General features: G+C 38.9%; 1 pseudogene; it reads left to right on the plus strand.

Annotated features, from left to right (window-relative positions):
* The first annotated feature begins 5,328 nt into the window (after window positions 1-5,328).
* LOC139018460 (heat shock cognate 71 kDa protein pseudogene) lies at window positions 5,329-7,983 on the plus strand (annotated as a pseudogene).
* Window positions 7,984-8,680: the final 697 nt, after the last annotated feature.

Consider the following 8,680-nt stretch of genomic DNA (forward strand, 5'->3'; position numbering starts at 1 on the left):
CAGACCCATTAGGTTAACAAGGACTGGCGTGTAACTCATTGAAACCAAAATATTATATTTCAAGATGTCCCATATGGAAGACGCTATTCCAGGATCTTTAAATTTTCAAAGGATGCATATAGGATATTTTAGAGCATCGTGCTTGAAGAAAAATCAATTAAATCATTTTGCTCAACAGGAAAAAAAAATATGAAGATAGTGTAAGGAGCCCCTGGGACAACTTCAAATGTACTAACATTCACATCACAGGGGTGCCAGAAGGAGAAGAGAGAGCAAGATATTGAAAACCTATTTGAAGAAATAATGACAGAAAACTTTGCACTGCCTGATGAAAGGAATAAACTTACAAGTCCAGCAAGTACAGAGAGTTCCAAACAAGAGGAATCCAAAGAGGACCACACCAAGACACATCATAATTAAAATGCCAAGGGTTAAAGACCAAGAGAGTATCTTAAAAGCAGCAAGAGAAAAGCAGTTAGTTACCTACAAGGGAGTGCCCATACAACTGTCAGCTTATTTCTCAATAGAAATTTTGCAGGCCAGAAGGGAGTGACAAGATATGTTCAAAGTGATGAATAGCAAGGACCTACAAACAAGATTACTTTACCCAGCAAAACTATCATTTAGAATTGAAGATCAGTTAAAGAATTTCACAGACAAGAAAAAGATAAAGGAGTTCATTACTTGCACACCACCAGTATTACATGAAATGTTGAAGGGTATTCTAGAAGAAAGGGAAGGAGGAAGAGGAGGAGGAGGAGGAGGAAGAGGAGGAGGAGGAGGAGATGGGGAAAAAAGAAGGAAGGAAGGGAGAAGGAGGAGGAGGAGCAGGAGGAGGAGGAGAAGAAGCTGGACCTGATCCCTACCCTCTCAGGTGGTGCAATGGAATGAGAATGGCAGGTGCAAGCCTGAGAAAGCCATGGAGGACTTATTTGAGGACAAAGCTTGTGAAAGGAATTATGCATAAGGGGATTGTAATCCTGAAAATCCTTAATGTCTAACCTTCTGACAGTGGGCAGTATCGCTCTGCATTCCAACATGGCTCCTTCTACAGTGATACAGTAATTGAGCTGAAAATGGCAGGTAATGGCCACATTTATCCCCTTGACACCTCACAGAGGTGAGTTTATTCTGGGATGAACTCCATCCTCTGATCCAATTTTTCAGCGAAATATAAAGAAGTCAGAGCAGAAATGGAGATGGCCATTATGTCTACTTAATGCAAGTGGTGTGCAAGTCAGAGGGCTGACTCCCTCAGCCAAAGGTCCAGTGGATGGACTCTGAAGGAGGAGAAATTCCAGCTGAACCTGAGACTCACTCCCAGGACAAAAGTGACTTGTTCCATGTAACAACACTGTTACTCAGAGAAACTTCTCAGAAGAATCTGATGTGTTGTCTGGAACCCAGTACTGAATCAGAAAAAAAAAATTCTCCATAGCAGGTCAGTTTTCTCTCTCCCCTCACTCTGCCCACAAAATGGACTTGATGCTCACACTCCATGGTGGAGCACATAAGCTTGGCCCTGATCTCTTCCTCACACCCACACCAGTCTCACTGCCAGAATCCAACTTCCCTCTTCTTTTTCTAACTTCTCCCATCCTTTCCTGACCAAATTTTTTAGTCTACACCTACTGAACCTCTCCACGTAATAGGACCTTCAGTCCATTCAGGCTGGTATAACAAAATACCAAAATTTATATATCCTATAAACAATAAAAAATCGTTTCTCACAATTCTGAAGGGTGTAAGTTCAAGATCAGGGAGTCAGCATAGTCAAGTTCTGGTAAAAAAAAAAACCAAAAAAAAACCCTCTTCCAGGTTGCAACAGCCAACCTTTCATTGTGCCCTCACACGGTAGAAAGGATAGGGAGCTTGAGGGGATAGGAGGTGATCTCTCTTATTAGGACACTAATCCCTTTCATGGGCTCAGGGCTTCACATTGGACATTGGGATTTCAACATATGAATTTTGAGGGTATCCTAACATTAGCATTCTTCACCAAAAACTACTTTTAGACTTTCTCTTTACTTGCCCTCCAAAAAGCCAGTCTCTCCTGCATCTTATTTACAATGCTTCTCCTCAGATTTTTATGCTGTCATTCTCCCTCTGTCTAGATGATCTGTTGCAAAAATATGAGTCTAAATGCAGAGCCAACTTCCTGTTAACATGCAGTAATAACTTTGATTCATCTTGCTATGTTTATATTTCTCTTTCTTACTAATATCTGCTAGGTCCTGTTGTCTTGCCATAGTTTTCTTAAATTATTGTATTTCTCTTTTGTGGTATTCCTTCATAGAGGCTACTATGCATTAAGAGTATTTTATTTTTTAATATATTTTATTGATTTCTTACAGAGAGGAAGGGAGAGGGATAGAGAGTTAGAAATATCAATGAGAAAGAAACAATGATCAGCTGCCTCCCGCACACTCCCTACTGGGTATGTGCCTGCAACCAAGGTACATGCCCTTGACCAGAATTGAACCTGGGACCCTTGAGTCCACAGGCTGATGCTCTATCCACTGAGCCAAACTGGTTAGGGCAAGAGTATTTTAATTCATGGCTAAATGTTTGGCTACAGTATTCATCTATTCTATGGCTGCATCTTTCTAGTAAATCTTGATTATCCTTTTTTCACATATAATATTTGTATGGTTGTTATGCCAGTCTTACTGTCTTATTCATTATTACATGCATTGAATTTTCCTGGGCCAGCTATTTCCACAAGTTTCTTGTGAGGCAGGGAGAAAGCTGATTCAGTCTTCCAGAATAGCTGATTCTCATATCTAACTACTGCAAGAGACAGGTTTCTTCCTACCAATATGGCTCATGTGTATGAGTATTTGCATATCCCGTGCCCTCTGCTTCTCTAAATAAAAATAGGCCTAGGATACACACCTCAGCTCCTGAACCATTTATAACAAAGAAGCACATAGCTTTTGCTCTTCAAGGTATGTTCCTCATCCTCAGTAAGGATATCATTGCTAGTGCTTTCTGATATCTGCTATTGCATGCCCTTCTCACCATTCTCCACACCTCTCTTCACTTTCTCCCACATAGCCTCTATGTGCCCATAACTACTTTTAGCAGCCTTTACACCTATTTTAAAGTCTGGCTTTTGCAGTTGGTTTTTTGGTGTGGTTTGGGAGGTTCTTTTTCTGCGGGTATTTGATCTAAGTAGAGAAGGGGAACACACTGGCTTAGGCAGCCATATTCAGATTGGAAATATAACAGTTTGAATTGAAGTCAGATGTGGGGCAATTCTTGGTGATGATAAGTCCAAAAATGGCCATGGGAGCCAGTGGAGAAAAGTGAAGTCAGCATGAAGACCTACGTCATTTGCCCTCTCTCTAGCTCTCAAACTTCATCACAGTTTATCTTCCTCTCTCCTTACTGAGCTCTGGGCATACTGGCTTTGACCAGGCATTTTCTTACATAGGACCTTCACACTTGCTACCTCCTCTGACTGGAATACTCTATTCTGGCTTTTTCTTAGTAGAATTTATTTAGATTTTAGATTTTGAGAGAATGACATGGTGTGGTCACACCAAAATCCTGCTGTGTCCTAGCACCAGCAACCTTCTCCTCGGTCCATACTCGCTCTTCATTGCTTCCTCCCTTCCTCCCTGAACTGTGTCTTCAACACACACACACACACACACACTGAATTATTTCCTTCTATTATAAAGGAAAACTCAACTTTAACTCCTACCTCCAAATCTGCCTGTCCAGACCTATCAAAGCCTCCGCTGAACTAAGTACTTTTCATCTAGGAACCTTATTCTTAGAAGGAGGTGAGAATAAAAGCGCAATGAAAATAATGTTTATCGCCCAGTACCATATCCTAATACATTTCAAAGAGAAAGTCAGAGGAAACTAACATGTAGAAAGGGAATAAGACTTGTCTAAGATAATTTGTCCATCCAAACCAGGTGTAGCTGAGTACCAAACACTCACCAAACTCAACTTCTTAGTCTCCTACCCTAGAACTATAGGCAGAAAGAGGGAATTTAGCTGGGAACAAATTAGGGAGCTAGAGAGAAAGCAAATTGTGTAGATATTCACTTTGACTCCACTTTTCCCCACTTGCTGTCATGGCCATTTCTAGAATTACCTGATATGTGGCTTACATTTAAATTTTTAAATTTCCAATATGAGTATGGCTGCATAAGTCATTGTTTTTCCCAAGAACATTGTACCCAATTTCTATGTGGTAGTTTTTCAATTATTCTCTCTATTCCTCATCTGGAAAATACTACTTACTCTCTAGTCTTGGATCAAATATTACTTCCATAGAGCATATCCTTTAATGTGCATCTGCCTAAATTAGATTCCAGAATTATTCTCTTTTGTGTACTTTTATCTTTTTATAATATTGATACTAAAACAGATGCAATTATACATATCATTCCTATTTATTGCATTCATATTTATTGTTAATGTCACTCAGTTTACAGTAAGTTTACTGAAGATGGGAGGCATGATTTTTTTAAATGACTCTAAACACACTACCTAATATAGTACTGGGAACAAAGAAATCATTCAATAAACATTTGTTGTTAAAGAGTTCAATAACGAGGAAGGCAAGGGTTATGAATGGCTTGTCCATGTGGACAGTGAAGTCACAAGGATAATGACCTACCCAGGCTTGGAGGGAGTCATAGAAGACAGGGCCTGGTGCATCAACAAATGGGGAGAGTGACCAAGAGACCAGGCAGGAGGAAATAAAGGATAGTGCATCAAACAAGGCTTAAAAGAGAAAGTTTTTATATGATCAACTTTTAAGTTTTGATGCAGGCTACTCACCCTCATTCATCCTCTAATTTGAATCAATATCCCACTGTTCCCAATACCCAACCCAACCTACTCTGGGCCCTTTGGAAATTTATTTTATTGAAAATAACTCCCAAGTCATCTTCCATCTCTTCCCTCAAATTCCGTCTACCTTCTTGCCTTAATTAAGACCTAAACTTCCCCTAAGAATCCTTCCTTCCTGGCATTGCATTCAATTCCCAGGACCAATTCCAGCCCTGTTACCTTTTCTTTATTTTCTCTTTAATAAAAATCTTTATTGTTGAAAGTATTACATAGGCTCTCCTTTCCCCCCATTAACCTCTTCCAGCCCACTCCCATCCTACACATCCCCCCCATAGGCCCTGACCACCCCACTGTCTGTATCCATAGGTTATGCATATATGCATACAAGTTCATTGGTTGTTCTCTTCCCATCCACTCTCCCCTGCCTTCCTTCTGAGGTTTAACTTTTGTTCATGCTTCTATGACTCTGGGTCTATTTTTGATCACCAGTTTATTTGGTTCATTAGATTTGTCATGCTGAGTGAAACAGGCCAGTCAGAGAAAGGTAAGTATCCCTGTTTCCTTTTCAAATCATGTAAATACATCTTGTTTTTTAAGGTTTTGTCATAAGCTAGTCATTCCTCTTCATTTACTTATGACTGAGAAACAGTCTGCCGCTCCACTACAATATCTGTATCACTTTAGATAACTTCCAGTCCAAGGAAACTGTTCACCTGACACACTAGCATCTCATTTATAGGAATGCCATATTTCCACCATTATACAATCATCCACACATTCATCCAACAAATACTTATTGAGCAACTTTTATGGTTTTACACAATTTTTAACACTGAGAATGATACAATGGCTAAGACATAGTCTATACTTATGGAATGTACACTCTAGTAGGAGGAAAAGGCAACACAAAAGATAAAAACCTTTGAGGGCTAGACCATGTCTGCTTTGTTCACCATGCTATCACTAACACCTATCATTGTATGGGGCACCAAAGAGGAATCCAATGCATAGTCTTTGAGTGAATTAAACTCAGTTATAATACAATGCATGGAGCAAGCAAAGGATACCTTACAAACTCAAAGGAGAGATAGATATTGAAAGGCAAAGGGAAGAGATCAAAGTGCAATTTTCAAATTTTTAAAATCATAATTCCAATAAAAATAGAAATCAGGTGCCATCATTTTAATTAACTCATAAGTGAGAAAAAGAGCAGATAACAAAATTGGCTCAAAAACAGTAAAAAAAATACAACTCTAAAATAAGACTTCTCAGTTAATTTTCTACAGGTCAATAAAAGCATAATAAAGTTTTATTTACTTAAGTCAGATTATTTTCAGATAATGTAATAGCATGATATTAAAAAGACATGGAATTTGTTTTTGCCTCATTTCCATGTTTCAGGCACTTTTCTCAACAAAGGCATTTTTTAGGTAATATTGCACCTGATGACTGAAGAGGGAGTAGAAGCTGTCCAGTAAGAATGGTAAAGGGAAAGGCAACAAGTGTTCCAGGAATAGGCACAGTGCATAGACCCACTTCACTTCAATCGCCCACTGCCAGTGTCAGACCTTAGGCTTCATCCAATTAAAACTATAATGAGGTATCTCCTCATACCTGTCAAATGGCTACTATCAATACATCAACAAATAACAAATGTAGGCCATGAGGTGAAGAAAAGGGAACCCTAGTGCACTGTTGGTAGGAATGTAGACTGGTACAGCCACTGTGAAAAACAGTATGGAGTTTCCTCAAAAAATTAAAAATGGAACTGCCTTTTGGCCCAATGATTCCACTTCTGGATATATATCCTAAGGATCCCAAACACCAATCAGAAAGAATATATGTACCCCTTGTTCATAGTAGCCTTATTTACAGTAGACAAGATCTGGACACAGCCCAAGTGTTCATCAATTGATGAGTGGATAAAAAAGCTGTGGGACATTTACACAATGGAACACTACATGGCTATAAAAATGAAGGAACTCTAAAGGTTTGTAATAGCATGGAGGGACCTGGTGATTATTATTCTAAGTGAAATAAGCCAGTCAGAGAAAGGTAAGTACCACATGATCTCACTAACATATGGAATCTAATGAACCAAAATAAATGGACAAACAAAATAGGACTAGAGGCATGGATACATGTAACAGACTGACTGATCTCAGAGGGTAAAGGTGAGAGGGACTGGAAAAGATAACCAAAAATATACATGTATATATGCATAGCCCATGGACATAGACAATAATGTGCTGAAAGCTGGGGTGGGGCGGTGGCTGGGTGGAGGGGAGCAAAGGGAGGTAAAATAGTTGACATCTGTAATACTATCAACAATTTAAATAAAGAAGGAATTGAATTAATAATTAATAGCCTTCCTAAATAAGAACTACCAGTCTCATAAATTGGCTCTGAAGCAGACACAGACCGTCACTATTTACTCTGACCAGCAGCCAGGTGTGCTCATCCAGGTTTACGATGATGAGTGTACCATAGCCAAGGATAATAATCTACTTGAAAAGTTTGAACTCATAAACCTATCACCTGTATTCTGTGATATTCCTCAGATTGAAGTCACTGTTCATATTGACACCAATGGCACCTTCAAAGTCTTTGCTGTGGATAAAAGCACAGGAAAAGAGAATACGGTTATCATCACTAACCACAAGAACCATTTGAGCAACGAAGACAGAGAACATAGGGTCCAAGAAGCTGAGAAGTACAAAGCTAAAGAGGAGAAGCAGTGGGACAAGGCATCTTTCAAAAATTTCACTTAAATTATTTTCAATAAACATAAAAGCAACTGCTGAAGATGAGAAACTTCAAGTTAAGCTCAATGATGAGGATAAACAGATGATTCTTAACAAATGTAATGAAATCATCAACTGGTTTCATAAGAATCAGACTGCAGAGAAGGAAGAATTTGAACATCAGCAGAAAGAGCTGGAGAAAGTCTGCATCCCTATGATCCCCAAGCTGTCCCAGAGTGCAGGAGGTAAGCCAGCAGGAAAGCCTGGGGATCCCCTAGTGATGGAGCTCCTCCATCTGGTGGTTCCTTCTCCTGGACCCACCAATGAAGAGGTGGATCACGGCAAACTGATCCACATCTTAGTTTTTGTGCCATACAAAACATTGAAAGACCCAAATTTGCACCAAATTCTATGGCAGTTTTAAGGATGAGCTGCTATAGTAAGTAACTGGCAATCTCTATACTTGCATAAAGAACATGTGCACAGGAGCAGGAAATAATCTTGCACTTTCTAGGCACTGCAGTGTAAGGATAAAACACAATGTATTAAATCAAACTGTATTTGAAATTGTCACAAAAAAAACATACAATAAAACTCCACCTCATTATAAACCACAAACTTTTACTTCATTCAGATATAGTTTAGTTCTAAGGATATAGGACAAAACTATGGAGGTATGTTTCCCTGAGCCTGAATAGTGTTAATTATGAGAGTGGATACTTAAGGGGACACTGTACTGAGAACAGATTACCAAGTGGCAGTGCTGTCTCCATTTTTGTTAATAAATGCATTTTGTAAGTAGTTATGATATGTTAGGCCTCTAAAATGTGGGACCCAAGCAAGGACCCATCTTTCCTAGATGTTGTAGGTATTATCATTAAACCCATTTATCAGATGAGAAAACTGGGGCTTTGGTGTATCAATCAGCTATAAATATAAGAAATAGAAATATCTCTGGAGAGCTCAAGGAGAACAGGATTTAATACACAATTTATTTGTTCACAAATTGATTGGGAGGCCTAGAACATTGAGATAAAAACATATTTTCTCCATTAACACAGAAAAGGAGAAATTATACACAGATGAAATTGGGCTTTGTTTGCAGTGAGTAAGTATAGATA

The sequence above is a fragment of the Myotis yumanensis genome, unplaced genomic scaffold (assembly GCF_028538775.1).
Source record: "Myotis yumanensis isolate MYYU_CA2020_CCGP unplaced genomic scaffold, mMyoYum1.0.hap1 SCAF_10, whole genome shotgun sequence".
NCBI lineage: Eukaryota > Metazoa > Chordata > Mammalia > Chiroptera > Vespertilionidae > Myotis > Myotis yumanensis.